Source organism: Lonchura striata, chromosome 3, assembly GCF_050655825.1.
Source record: "Lonchura striata isolate lonStrDom1 chromosome 3, ASM5065582v1, whole genome shotgun sequence".
Classification (NCBI taxonomy): Eukaryota; Metazoa; Chordata; class Aves; order Passeriformes; family Estrildidae; genus Lonchura; species Lonchura striata.
The window spans coordinates 93,060,315-93,075,910 of record NC_140705.1 but is presented as its reverse complement, the minus strand read 5'-3'; the positions used below and the strand labels follow the sequence as shown (position 1 = coordinate 93,075,910).

Here is a 15,596-nt window from a genome sequence, read left to right as displayed (position 1 = left end):
AGTAAGTTCTTAAGTGGCTTGTCAGCTATGATTTATAATTATTCTCAGGAAGATCATGAAAATATTTTGAAAACAGAAAGAAACTTGCAGGGAGGTGTTCATAACAGATGGCTGCAGCAATAGATTAAGACTTTTTTTATTTTTTATGGAAAAATATCCTCAGTATATTTCCATGGTTTTTACTGAACATCCATTTTGCAATACAAGTAAGGCACTGATTAGGGTCACATTCAGATTTTAGGCATGGCTTGACTATGTAAATTCTTTGCTCTGTGACAGTATTAAAAAAATCAAACCAACAAAACCCACCAAAAACATGCACATATTCAAAAGTTTTTATATTCTGACATGTGGCATGAATTTAAGCTTTCAGAGTGGCAGAATTCACCCAGAGCATGCATGTCTTGATCAATAGAAATAGATATTCAATAATACAAAGATTGTTTCAGTAATTTCAAGAGCTCCAAAATCTTGCTGGCTCTCCCTTAAGTCTCTCTGGAGGCTAGAACTTACATTGGACAAACAAGGATAAAGCTAAAACTGCACTGCAAGTATAAAAACTGTTCCTTCCTCTCCTCTTCTCCTGTCACAATCCTGTCTTGAGATGCTGAACTATCTGGGTGAGATATTTAGCTCTTATTTTTTCTTGTTATCTGTTGGCTCTCATAGGAGAAGAAAACCACAATGCTGGCTGGGCTAAATCACATACCCACGAATGATTCCATGAAGAAATAAATTATAGTGTCTGCAAAATTAGCATGAAGCTGAGATCAGAACTGAGCCCAACAAACTTGTGTTTGGTCTGTAGCTAGCACATAAACCTAGCAGCAAATTTTATGCAGAAATATTTAATAAAGACATTTCTTATCTGCGGTAGCCTATGATTCCATTATTAACTATTTTGTGAAGTGAGCTGGGTTTGTAGCTTTTCTTTTTTTCCCCAAATTATATTCTGTATTGACATTCACCTGTGAGAGCACTTTGAAGCTTTGTGCCCATGATTTAAGGTGATTCTCTGCAAAGTGAGAAGAGGTTGTTTTGAGTCCTCGGGAGTTATGTCTTTGGGGAATGAGCACTGTATGCGCATTTGTGTGTTCATGTATATATGTATGTAAACATAAATATATGCAAGTCTTCCTTCCTGAATGGAGGAAGCAGAATCAAGAATAACCTCTCATTTTCTTAATTGTTACCTGACTGGAGCTATAGAGGAAAAAACTGCATTTCTGTGTCAGATCAATAGTAGAAGTATTACAAATAAATGAATACTTTCAACCTCAATCTTTAAAATGCATGCAATTTCAAGCACAATGGCAGAATATTTTCTTCTCATTGTAAATTATACATTCTTTAAATGACTAAGACCAAGCATCCCCAGATTGAAGGATTTAAGACCTGTAGCTATTTTCTAGAATGGTCAAAATAAATTACATGAGCATTTCATTTTGCCTGGGTACCACATCTCCATGCAGCAGATGCAGTTTTGATGACAGTTTATTATTTTAAGGAAGTGTTAAAGGTAACCTAGCCAGCAGAAGAAACACTGCCCACTCTGCAACTGCATTTCCTGAAGACAGAAATGGAACCATGGTGGGTCAGTTCTGACATAAAACCTAAATTTTCTTCATCAAAAATTGTCCATAGCACCCCTTTGCATGCACTGTAGACACTTGTTTCCTCAGAATGGACACCTCTATCTGGGAGAAATGGCAGGAGGAGAATCCTGTCTTTAGGAGACACTCTGCAGGAGCTGTGTGTCCCCAAACCATCTCAGACCGAACAATTCAGAGATTAAAAATGCACAGCATCTTGAACAGAAGCAAGCAGCAGATGGGAAACCATTATGAATCATAAGGGCAGCAAACCATTGCAATTGCCAGAAGGAGGAAAGCAACCACAACAACAGTGCAAGTTCTTCTCTGTATATAAGGTCTTAGAACTAACCTGAGTCAAGAAAACCAGAGAAATCCAAATGACCTGAAGTCCTGCAGGATTATACTTCAAAGAGAGACCACCTCTTGTAGGAAGAATATCAGATTTTGAAGGGTGACATTAATTTTCTTTTCATTTCTTAGCCTGCTCTTTTGAAATTGGTTGTTGCAATCCACAGGAAAAGCCAAACCAATAACACAAAAAATAGAAACCCTGAAATTATATAAAGATGGTATAAACAAATTAATTGACAACAGAAAATACCCAAATCTATAGACAAATACGTTGTAAAACTCAATTCAACAGGCAGCTGACCAAAGTGAACTTTCCTGGTATGGAATTAACAGCCAAATAAGGAAATAGAAACTTATTTTTTGTATGTGGCCTAACATCATTAAAAACAAACAAACAAACGAAACCACCAAGCAACATACAAATAAACCATCATACAAACAAAAAAAAATCAAACACCACAAAGAAAAATACTACGCATTTACCATCTGGTGAATGTTTTACTTGCAAGATCTTAAAGGCTTCTTTGCCTAGTTTGCCTACCAAATAATTGATAGGAACACTATTTTTTCCATTTATTTCATGCCCTTGAGGCTAGGAATACTCTTCTTTAAATTAATTTCTGATGTCCTGGTCATGACTGATCATGACCAGCAACTTATAGACATCTTCTCTTCAAACTCTTATAAAGGGCTCAAACTATTTTAAGATTACTGAGTAAATATAATTTATTTCATTAAAATCCATTAAAAGGAATTTAGCTCTGACTTACCTTCCATTATAGAATATTGAGTCAATGGAAATGCAATGCCTAAATTGGGAAAGAATCTTAAATTTTATTGCATCACTTATTCTAAATTTAGTGTAAAGGAGAAGAAATACAGGGTCAGGCATTTGTTCTCAGAGACAACAGAAATCTGTTCTTTGCAGTGGCTTCTTCCACACACAGAGGCAGTATGGTACAAGAGACACACACTTCTCCTGGGAATTTAACCCAGCTTCCAGTCCTCAAGCCTGGATTATTTGTTGTGATTTAATAAGATGTATTCTGTAGCTAATTAACCATTTAATTCAAATAATTATTGCATTGTTCAAATAAAATTGGAGTGATAATAGTATGTGGATTCCTCCACTGAACTACTTCCCTCTGTAACAGTGTCACAGAGCAATATAATTTGAAATAATTACTTTAGTTTAATAGCTCAGTAACCATAAATTATTTAAAACTACATTAAATGAATTAAAGTGACATAAAACAATCTGCACAGAAAAGGGAGGGTGTTATTTTCAAGGTGAAAATGGCAAGAACACTGTCTCATCCAGCAAGGTAGTGGGATGGAATGTGGAGCACCTCTCTTTGCAAAAACTAAAATCCTACACAATATACCAAGAACTCTTCCAAGATTTAGGAATTTTCCTTTCAAGTGAAATGCATGCACATGTAATTTGGGAAAATTAGACTGAAGCATGACCTGAGCTGATAAATTTCCCTTCCCATACACTTACTTTAAAAATACCTAAAAAAAAATCGGTAGGGTAGAAATCACACAACCCAAAACCAACTACCAAGCACAAAAAACATGAGCTTGCTTTTGTTTCATTGTTCATGATGTGGTCCTAAAAAGTGCTTTGTTCTCTAAAATGTTAAAATCAAAAGCATCAACAATTTTTATTTTTTAAGCACCCTTCAGATAGACTTTTGTCAAGGACAGAGAAAATGTTGAATGATAAATGGGTTTCACCAAAGTAGATGGTCATATGTAAACTGAGTATAAATAGTGTGTTGAAATGACAGACTAGTTCTAGAAAGTGACTGAATGCTTTTATGGGTAATGACTGGGTCAAAATGCTTCACATAAAAACTAGACAGCATCAGTGTGCAAAAAGAGGTCCTTGCCTAAGAATTTGCACAAAGAAAACAGCACATGGCAATTCAGACTGCTTCAAATCCCATCAAACAAAATAAATGCCTACTCCCAGAGGAAGTGATGAGGTGATAGGGCAGCATCAGACCAGGGCATCTGCCCTGGTTAGACATATCATTCTCATGCTGACTTGCTATCACTTTCTGTCAAACAGCTTAGTATGTGTGTTAGCATTTTATTTGTCTTTGAAAAGTTATTTTGTAGATATCAAAATGACCTTTCTTAAAGATGGAAGGACATTTTTCTGGTTCAATTAGATAATCACCTGTAAGTTAGATGATGCAGTGTCTTTGCTATGTTGCTTGTTTCCTGGTTAATCCTGAGAAAGTCACTCCAGTAGCTTTATGCCTCATTTAACCAGAGAAAAAATAACAGTAGGAATGTTGCTATCATGCTGGCATGGTAGTGTGGAGGAAGGGTTTTAGAAAGGCCTTGGGAATGAGAAACTGAGGGAAAAGATACATTTATGTATGCCCCATTGTTTTAGAAAGGCCTTGGGAATGGGAGGCTGAGGAAAAGATACATTTCTCTATGCTCCATTGTTTCTGGGGTGCTTCGCTTCAGCATTCCTCTGTAAACCCCCTTCTCCCCACCCCTGAGCAGTTCCCATTGGACCTGACCCCTGGGGTGGTTCTGATGTGCCCAGGCTGGACACTGTCTCTATTGTTTAGACCTTATCTCCTAATTTTGCTGTATAAAACTGTATCTGGGCAATAGCCCGGGGCCTTTGGTCCCTGCAACCGTTCAGGCAATACAATCTCTCTGGACAGCATACCATTGGTCTCTCTTGGTCTCTTTATCTCGACTCCTTGCAGCGACTGAGGCAATGCCGCCGCTCAGACCGTGCCAACCCAGCGCTGCCTGGTGAGCCCAGGGCAGCGGGACCGCGGAAAACCCCGGTCCCTGGAGGGGACAGCTAGCTGGAGGGTCCCAGGGGGCTGGGGAGGGATGGGGGACAGCAGCAAGTGACCCCCGAAAGCCGCACAAGAATACTGGAAAGACAGAGGCACCCAGTTTTTCCTATCAGAAAAACTATCTCTGTCTGTAATCTGACAGTGCTGCAGGTGCTGTTCTCTGCTTGTGGGATGATGACATGAGCATGATGTATTGAGAAGTCATGGAACTAATTAACTGAGCCTCTTACTCTGATGATATGGCTTATGTTGAGGAGGGAGGAGGGTCTATTGCTACGTCTCCCACTCGAATCCATGGGGATAGAACCCCTGTGGAGCCCGGCCAGCTGGGCAGTGGGGTGAGGCAGGCAGAGGGAAGGAACTTCTCCTTGGATCCCGGGGGGCTTGGAGAAGCTCCCTCGTGAGTCCAAAGACGAGCTGATCCCACAAGCAAAGGAAAGAGGTGCTCTCCCTCAGGATTAGTTCCAAAGTTTAATGAGGGCCTGGAGAGGTCCCAGGCCACATCTGGCTTTGAAGGACCTCCAGAGCAAGAGAGAGGGACTCCTGACCCAGAGCTGCCAGATATAGGGGGGCAGGGAAACCCGAGCAGCCACTGGGGGAAGGACATGGGAGCGGCTCTCGGGGGGCAAGGCCTCAGAGTGACCACTGAGGAGGGGGTCGGGGAGGGGTCCCAGCCAGGGTCCAGTTACCTGGTGACCCTGGGGGAAGGATCTGGACAAAGGGCAAGGGTCACCAGGTGATGGACACATCCCCTGGGAGGAGACAGGGGGATGGGTTGGGGTTTGATGGGCATACAGGTACTGATGGGAAAGCTGGGATGGACCAAACAGGTACAAAGAGGGGATATGGAGGGACAAAACATTACGAGGGGATATACAGTGCAAACACAACTCTACAGTCCATCTGGATTAATTTAATTGTTTCCTTATTCTTGCTGCCAAAGAGAAATATTCTGCAGTGATCTGACTACCTGGTATCAATTTCAGCATGAATACACACGAGGCACAGCCATTAATGTGAAGGTGGTAATTCATGACCACTTGGGATGGGCAGGCTGCCTATGTTTCTCTTCAGCATTTGAATCAACAGCCCTGTCTGCAGTGTGTATCTTTTCAGGTAAAGATTTTCCATGTTCCTGCCTATGGTATTCATTTAATGTTTGGAAAGTTTCCTGTTATGTCCCAGTACAAATTCATACAGCATCAATATTCATATAAATTTATAACAGCAGGTTCAAAATAACAGTACACAGAATACATTAGCATTTCTCTTCCATCTTGCAGGCAAGAGAAATACATTATGAAGCAGACCCAAAAGATTCACATAAAAGTACATCATTCTTGCCCCCAAAACATTTGCTATTTTGTTATTCTTAAACAGATGCAAATTTAAAATTATTTTTGCTGTAATTAGAAGAAGGTAAGACTGGGGCTTTGAAAACTCTTTCTGCATTATGGGAAGACATCCTTTCAGCTCAAACCTACCATTGACAGAGGCTGACCTAAGAAGAGCTGATGCCTGCTGGGAAAACTGCATGTACCCATGGATGAGACCTGTCAACAGAGTTTACATTGATAAGGTCAGACAGATTACAGAGCTGGTTTTGTCCATGTTTTTTTATTTTCTGTGGCTTTGGGTTTTTTAACTAGCCTTGCATTTGGGAAGCTATTCTGATAAGAACAAGAGCAATTTAGGCAACAATAACTTCTAAAGAAGCATCTTGTTTCCAAGAAAAATCAAATTAGCACATTCCCAGTAATGTGGACAATAGTCCCTGTACCATCTTTGTAACAAATTTAGTATAACCCCAAGGCATAGATTGGGAAAAATACCAATGAAAAGTGAGAGCAACACCAGATATTTTTAAAAGCTTCTATACTTACCAAAATCACAAATTATTTTTGAATTTAACTTGGAATTTCATTCTGGAAAATCATTGCTCAAGCTGCTACCAGCACTACTTTATTTTACTAGTCTTAACCCAAAAATATCTGGAATTACCTACCCTGGTGGACATCATGCAGATGATTTTTTTTCTCTCTCCTCTTTTTCCCTAAGAAAAAATCTACCTTCTTCATTCTGATGAGAACAGATAGCAATGTGCCCCCTGAAAATATTTAATGTATTAACAGCTCCTGTTAATCAAGAATAATCCCTCAAATTACAGATGTTTAACTGCTGTGTTTTCCAGTTGAAAACACAGTCCTAAAAACTTAGAAAGCAACTGGGAAGCCTGGCTGTATTCACTTGCTATCCTTGAGAAAGAAGGTGAGCTAAATGCAGCCTGGCATAGATCTGGTTAGGCAAGTGAGCATGGCACTGTGCCAGTAACCATCCCCTTCCTGTCATCACTCAGAAGTGAGAATTATTAGATTGTTTTCACAGAATAAGATTAGCACCCCAATGTTTTTTCCTTTATATTGTGGAATTCAGTAAAGCTAAGTACTCTTTCACATGAAAATGCATAAAACTCCTGCTTGATAAAGCACCAGCCCTACTGATAAAAGGAACACAGCTCTAGAACCATCCCCAAGTACTGTAATAAAGAGCATTGGCTTCACTAAGTAATCACCAGGAAAAGGGTGGTTTCCTCTTAGGAAAGGAAATGAAATCTTGTGATTTCAATGAGCATCATCTCAGGAAGCTTTGGTCCATGTCCCGGCAATTCATCACATCCCATGCCTTTAGATTGTTTTCCTTTGGGTGAAGATTTTTTTTCTTTTTCCCTTATCCATGTAAATTCATTCAATTCTTCTCCTGTCTTATCTCTTATCATGTTCAAATTTTTTACCCTGATTTTGCAACTTCAGTGAGGCTAATTTAGGTAATATTTGGTCCTTTTCATTGCAATTTATTTCATCCCGGCCCATTTTCTTATAGTCACTAAACTTCCAAATTTTCTGGTTTTTTTCAATTGTATTTTATTTGATCCTATCTCCTTTCCAGAGTGTTTGTAATGCTTTCTTTTCTGTTTTCAATATTTTATTTCCTTTCCTGAAAATGTAAATTAAAATGCAGAAATATAGATCTAAAAATGTAGAAATTAAGAGTATGTGCTCTGGAAAGCATTTGAAAGGAATGAGCACAGTCACCAGCAGGGAGCCAAAAGTGCCCTAATTTGCATGCTGTGGTACTCTCTGATCTGTAAATAAGAGCAATTAAATCAGAATACTGCTACTGGCTGAATAGTGTTTTATAAGAACATGGGTTTCAGACTCTTTGTGCAGCTGCTGAGGCCTCTGCTTACCCTGCAGAATACTTCATTATCTAGAAGATTTCTTCTCAGGCATGGGAAATACACACAGTTGACTCTGAGGCCACCAAAATATCAGAAATTCTGACATTTTGTATTTCAGCAGAAATATCTCTTAAATATACAGGTCAAGGACACATCACCTCTCCTGGGATCCAGTGGTTCTCTGGAGACAACCTCACTAATCTCAAGCGTAGTACACAGGTACAAAAGCAAAATATTTGTAATTTTGACAGGAAAGAAAAATAATAAAACCAGGATTCATAGATCTTGTCTTAAATAGAAAGATAAATCACAACATATCCACAAAAAAACCTCCAAGAATATTGTGACCAAATGATTCAAATCTTTTGCATACACAAAACCAGTGGCTATATGTGATGCTAGCAGATATTACCTTCTAAGAGTGCTGTCCAGCATGACCAATGACTTTTTCTCCTGAAGTCAAAATTGCTTCTAACCCTTCCTTAGAATTGGGTAGAAAATTGACCCCTTTTTTCTTTTCATATGTGCATGGCTCCCCAGTCATTTCTCCACTCTCCTGCCCATTAACCCAAGAAAACTGCAGCAAAACCTGTCTCACAATCCTTCTTAAGGGCTGGAAATACCTAAATAAACATCTCTTTATAGGACTTCCCTTATTTTCCTAGAGGGACAGGATTCCTTTGACTCTTTCTTTAGCCATTTGTACCAACCCTGCTATTCTGCACAGATTCAGATGCTGATTTTTCTGCTACATTTTTTGCTATTGCAGCATCTCCCTTGCCCGTGTTCAGTACTTTTCTTAGAACACTACATTCCAATTATATTTCAGTCAAATACAGTGACTGGAGAAATAGATCAATTTCTCCTCAAGTGTTTCCATGCACTTTCAAAATGTAGATTATCATAGATCTTGGAAAGTCTATATTTGTTTTCAGCTTCATCTGGAATAATCACACATTGCATCTTTGCACTACACTTTCATGCATATATATGAATGAAATAAATATAGATAGACACAAAAATAGTAAACTCCTTATGTTTTATTTCCTCCACTCTTCCCTTAATGTGGGAAATTCTTTTTGACATCAGTATTAGAAGTTGTCTTTTGAGTGCAAACTCTTCCACTGTGCCAGAATTTGTATCATTCCCTCCACTATGAAGACATAGAAGTTCACCAAAAAAACACCTTATAAAAGCAACACTTGGGATCTTGTTCCATACTGGGTTTTCCTTAGCAAATTTCTTATCTCCTTTGCATTAATCATAAGCAATATTTATGTTTATTCCTTCTGAGTGTCTTCTCCAAAGACCTCATGCTGTTCCCACATATCTTTTCCTGTGACTGCATAGCTGTGTATCATACCATAGTTAGGACCAGTGCTCTTAATGAATCTCACTTTCTTTCTTTTTCTTGGTTTCTACTTTCAGATCACTCAACTCCAGTGGAAGGCAGACAGGCCAGCTTCTCTTTCACTGTGGCTCATTTTATCATTATCAGCAACACTTTTCTCTATTTCCCTCTGTCTCCAGCACACATTGTTTGATGAGTTCTGTAACTGAATCACCATGAAACAAATTGACATGTTCCACTATAATTTTCAAGGAAAGATGGCTTACACAGAAAATAGCTGGTTTTAAAAGTCATAATTCAGTTTACATAGTAGTTATTAACAGCAGGCTCCTTTCACCCTTCCTTTTATTTTCAGGTTGCCACTTTCTATCACATGTGGTTATATCTCTGCTGAAAACACCCACAGCTAACAACAACAACAATAAAGACCAGTTTTCAGAGTCTCTGGGCAGCTGAGGACTATTGATAGCCATATGATTAAAGAGATTAAGTTTGCTGAAGCCCATTTATAACACCGGGAATTTTTCTTTGAAAAAATTACCCTTTCAAAATCCATCACAACTGCCATGAGCTCATTCCTTCATATCTGGGTGCAGTAGGGCAGGGCGCGTTTCTATAAACACACAATGCAGGATTTAAAAAAAAAAAAAATTAATGACAGAGTAAAATAACTTGAAACAGTGTCTCAGCAATTCCTCAAAATGATATCATTTTATATCCAAGATATTCCATGCTTTGATATGCATTCTGAAGCAGATGGTAGGTCTTGGAAGAAGATGAAGAATTAGGATTTAGCCACATCAAAGTGTTCTGGAAATTAATGCAGATTATAATGTAAAAAAAAAAATAAAATAAAAGATAGAAAGATTGATGTATCAATCCTCTCTATTTTAAAATTAACTCAAGTGAAATCTGCACTGCACAAACATAAGGCTACAACTTCATGATCACAAAGAAGGTGTCATTTTAAAAAGCTGTAGAGGTTCTTCTCATTCTTCAATGTATGGGAATCACCCTTGTTTAAATATTATGATGCTGCTAATGTTTACCAAGACCTGTAATTTCTGCAGTGCAAGTTCCAAAGCAGCTTCTTCAAGTCTAAAATATGCTGGAGACTGAATTTCTAGAAGCTTGCTAAGTGGCAGAATGAAGAAAGTAGAGCCTAATGTTACTCTGAAGCTGCTAAGGAAAGTTCAGATTTCTCTACCTAGAGAACTTTCCAATATCTTATTCCAAATTTCCTCTAGTGACCTACAGAAAGCCTTGAGAATTCTAATTCCTGGTGATCCATAATTGAAAAGCACCATCAATACAGAGATTCTGAGTACCTCAAAAAAGGAAATGAGCTTGACCCTCCATCCTAGAAATGGAATTATGTTCAACCAGATAACGAATTATATTCAGCCAGTTTCTGCACAATAAGCAATAAATAGGATTACCAATGCATCTTGGGATGTCATTTAGTGGCAACTACAGAGAGGAAAATGTGGTAGTGAAGCTGATGACAATGAGGGTGCACCATCCATCCTGGAGGTGTGAAGATATCCCATCCTAATAAAAAGTTCTTAAGTCCTTGTACAGAATCTGCAATAGTTTTCAGCAGATGAGAAAACAATATTCCAAATAAAAAAAAATATATCTTTGTGAAGTGTATCATAAAAAGAAGGCAGTCAAAATCTCAGAAAATGTGATTTTTATACTGCTCATGGCAACTATTGCAGTGACCTAAAAGGTCTTATTTTCTAGAAGGTACAGAGAAGGTCACTCAGTTTTGTTCATTTTCTCATGAGAATAATATCTGCAATAAGAATATCTGCACAGGTTTCAAGGTAACGACTATCATAAACTTAATAAATAAAAAGGTGGTATTTTATCTGATTTTAAAAATCTTCAAAGAGATTTTTACCTGCTTGAAAAATGCTTTTCTCCAAAGCATATGATGTGTTTCCTGGTTTATGATCATAGACTCCCTAATAAATATCCTTACTTTGTTAACTGGTTTAGATTATCCCAGAACAATAACATACACTTAACATCCAGCATTTACAGTATAACTAACTCTCAAAACTTTATTCCAACCACTACATTTTTAAAACTGAGGTACAAAAGTGTGGCAAGACTGCAGTAGGAAAAGCCAACTTGCTTTTAGGTGAAAACTGAGAACAAAATTAAACAGATGCATATTTTATAAAATAATATCTTGGTTAAGGTTTAACTATTTGTCTTAACTGTATAAAACTATAAAACTTCTGGTAGATTTTTTTTAAACATTTTGGATGATGCAGAGCAACATAATATAACTACCTTGAACAATTTCCTAATGGTACCATCAGGCAAAAATAAAGGGCTTTTGTTCTCAGGCAAAAAAATATATATTTCTTCTTTCCTGCAATGGAAAAGAATGTATACTGAATCACACTGACACATTTTTGGCCCAACATGAGGCTGATGTGATACTAAACTAACCTCAAATAGTAATTAGATATTATTTAATTTCACAGAAGAAGCTGATTTCATGTTAAAGGCTTAGCTTGGTAGGTAAACACATATAAGACATTGTATTAAGTCAAAGTGTATAAGTGTAGCAAAGCAAGCGCTCTTATTGGTCTTGAACATACTTAATTGAAGCCAATGTCAGATCATCTATGTCACAGAGAAAATTAAATTAGTGATTTTCTGTTTTGTGCTATGCCAGTTAGCAACCAAGAAGGATTTATGTACTGTTTTTGGGAGGCAAGTGTTCAGTCTTTCACTATTTCTACTTGGAACACTTTAATGACTCAGCTAGACCTCCAAAACCCCTGCCTGAACCTGCTAAAAATGACTGCTGTTTCTCAACAGATGTCTTTAAAGGGAATTTTCATTCAAAATGAAATTAATTGTTTCACCTTTCCCATTAAAATACTCCCCAGCTTCCTGCTTCTGTGTTCACCTTTCTTGAACTCTCTGTTGGGTTTCATGCCTGTTGGTTTCTATCTTCTCAAAGGGTGTATACCCTTCAAAGTTGTTTTTCATTTCCAAGCTTCCGATTCCTGTCCTTTTTCTCTCTCTGCTTCCTTTCTTGGCCTTTCTTTTCAGGGATCAGTTTTGTGTTCCCAATATGATTATTTCTGCAGTGAAGCAGAGACACTATCAATCTTGATTTAAACAGGATAATTCCCATAACCCAGTCTAGCTATAACAGCACAGAGTTGCACTTAGGTCATTTTCTTCCTCTTCTCTCTCCTTTTGGTTTACATATTTGCCATACACTGGGATTCTGACTTTTAAAAATTTCTTCTTAAAGCACAAACCAGCTGACACCACCAATCCTCCTATTTAGTTTTGAAACCCTCAGGGCTCTCTTCAACAAGCTGTCCACCAACCAGGTGGTTAAGAGGAGAAGCAAAGGAAAACAAACAATATGTAAATCATAAAGATACCGCTGGTTTGTTTGTTTCTATCAACTTATTTTTCTCTCTAACTCTGGGAAATGATAGGCTTGCACAAGGCACTGTTTCCATTACAGGGGGGAAGCATTTAGAGTGGTGTAGCATAATTCAGGCACCAAAACAAAATTCCTGCTATGTTTTATGCACAGTTGCTTTCTGCAACATGACTGCTTCCTCCCTCCTTGCCAAAGAAATTTAGGCACATTTTTTGCTGTCAGCTTAAACCCACATTTAAGGTAATTTGAAACAAAGCCTCAGGCTTCAGTCTTGCAGCTTGAAACCAATTCCATCTGTATTAATGAGCTCTATAATTGTCCTATATAACATAGCTTTCAAATCTGTAAACCTTTTAAAATTATTTAAATCTTGCTTTAAACTTAGAGAAATACTTCATGAATCTGCTTCCACTTCTCAGAGAAGACTTCAAGCTAAAAGTGCTTCAGCTGTATTTCTTACACATAAAAATAGTTTAAAAAATCAAGTATTTGCATTCAAGAATATACTTTTGTTTATCATGCAATTTTATCCATCACCTTCTTAAACTCACAACCAGGTTCACACCAGGTCACTTCAGCTCAGACATTTTGGATTTCCAACATGTTAACCAGAATGCACATGTAAAACAGAAGCAATTACACACAATGATTGCTTTAGCTGGCCCCAAAATCAAAGCTCTTTATGGCTCATTCTATGCTTAAAATGCAGAAGCAAAATGGTTGATCAAGATGCTTATGTCTGAGAGATCATTTTATTCTATGAAAAGATATCCTTCAATTAAAGCATTTTTACCAAATTTACAATGCTTCTTATCTTCAAATAAGCATTGTGATCTCAACATCCAAATCAGAGTGACTTTAAAGAAGCCTGATCACATATTAAAGAAGCCAGTAGCTCAGATCCATATTTCCTTCTCCATTTCTGCAGACTACTTTAACAGCTCTGGCTAAAACCTTACCAAAATTCACTGAAAAGAAAAAAGTTGTCGGCAAAAAACCAAAGTTCCTACAGACTTAGACATTTTTTGTGTCTCTACTTGACATTTTATATTTCCTAGCAAAACCCGGAAGGTGCCAAGTTCTGTTCCCAGCTATACCGGTGAAAAATGGGAGAAATTAAATGGATTTCAGAATCCATGGATTTACATTGGCTGCGGCATTCTTCCTTTGAAATTTTGCTACAATGTTTATTTCCAGTGAATTCTCATAATCCACGGAACAGAAAATGGTGAAAAATTGGTGCAGAACCACCTGAGTGATCAGCTCCTCTCTGAAATTACTCTCACACATATGCAAACACGGCAGTGTTTATCAGACTCCCCACTTTTTGAAGTTACAAAGATAATCTCAGTTTATTCTGTTGTGATGAAATCTGACACAGCAGTCATGGCTTCTTGCTTTATCTCCACATGCTTATCCCCCTTGCTTTTGTATGCTCTGATGTGTTCACACTGTACACACTGATTTTTTGATTTTTATTTTTTGTCTTTTGCCCTTTTATTAATTAAAGGTATAGAAGTGGCTAATCTGTAGAAACTCAATAGTAAATTAACAAACCAAAAAACCAACAAAAACCAAAAACAACACAGGCACAAATGCACTTTAGAATTCTCACCAAGAATGTGGTATCCTCCTCAAACAATTCTAAGTCAAATTTAGTTTTGCTTGCTGTGTACAGCTGAAACTGTCTGGCAATGATAAAAAGAAAGGATTGCGGTAAAAGGTTATGAACCTTTACACCTAAATGAGTTTATATCCTTCAAATTCCCTTCTCACAATTCTTTCCTAAACCTCAGAGTTCAAGAATACTGAATTGAAAGTTGAGAAATATACGAGTAAGTTTTAACTAAATCAACAGATCTAATGATACATGCCCGAGATCAAAAATCTGCCTTGAAGTGAAGTCAGGTTTCCTTTCATTTCTCTAAGCTTGAGGCCTTAATTCTCCATCTCCTTGCACCAACATTTTTGTGAGAAAATGTTAGCAGTGCATTTGGCAGATGCAAAAGGCTTTGAGAAATGCCCAGCCCTGAGGGATCTCATTGAGAGAAGAGATGTCAAGGAAATATTTTTCATAGACTATATTGGAAGAGCATAATTTCTTTGACCATGGAATTAAAGTTGTATATTTTTGCACTGCACTTGCATGTTGCAATGCTATTCTACAGCAGAGTCACCAGATTAAAACATGGTGGTTTTTTTTTCTATTCAAAACTTCTTGGAATCTTTGATGGATTATATTGTATCAAAGAAGGAAAGTGAAACAAAAGTCCTACTAAAAGACTACTTTTTTTTAGATTATCTTTGCAGTGGGCGAAGGATTTTCCACATTGTTCACTTCTTCTCTATTTTTTTCTTTTTTCAAGAAAGCATCAGACACTGAGTCACAGCCCTTAGGTTTATGCCTGTGCTAAACTGAGGAAATGCATAAAAGCCCTGCTGTGCTGCCATCACAGTTCATTTCAGTTTTCTTCCCCAAGAACAGTAGCTGTGCTCCACCAAGAGGGGTGAGAAGATGATTTGCTGTCTGGCCCCTGGACATTGATATTGCTCTGCCAAATGCAACACAATTCATAGTTCATCCACTCAGAGGTAACGAACATTCCACAGCTTCTCCTTTGGCAGTGTCCTCCAAAAGACTTGAGATTTTAGCATCCCTTTTTCTGTTCTGTGTCTTTTCCCAGCTTTGAGATGCTGGCTTTCCTCTTGACATTCAAGATTTCCAAATAATGCAAACATCAAAATCTTGTTCACAAAGCAAAGAAAGCAGTTTCAATTCCCCACTGCTGCCTGCCTT

At 37.7% G+C, this 15,596-nt stretch overlaps 1 long non-coding RNA gene across 1 annotated transcript in view; it reads right to left on the bottom strand.

Moving 5' to 3' along the window:
* LOC146768016 (uncharacterized) overlaps positions 1-15,596 on the bottom strand; it is a 62,050-nt gene that overhangs the window by 19,421 nt on the left and 27,033 nt on the right. Inside the window, exons 1-2 of the long non-coding RNA XR_014954454.1 lie at positions 11,677-15,596; positions 1,945-2,145 (exon numbers count right to left, since the gene is read on the bottom strand). The exon at positions 11,677-15,596 is cut by the window's right edge and continues 27,033 nt beyond it. This is a non-coding gene — a long non-coding RNA (uncharacterized LOC146768016). The remainder of the gene's footprint in view (positions 1-1,944; positions 2,146-11,676) is intronic.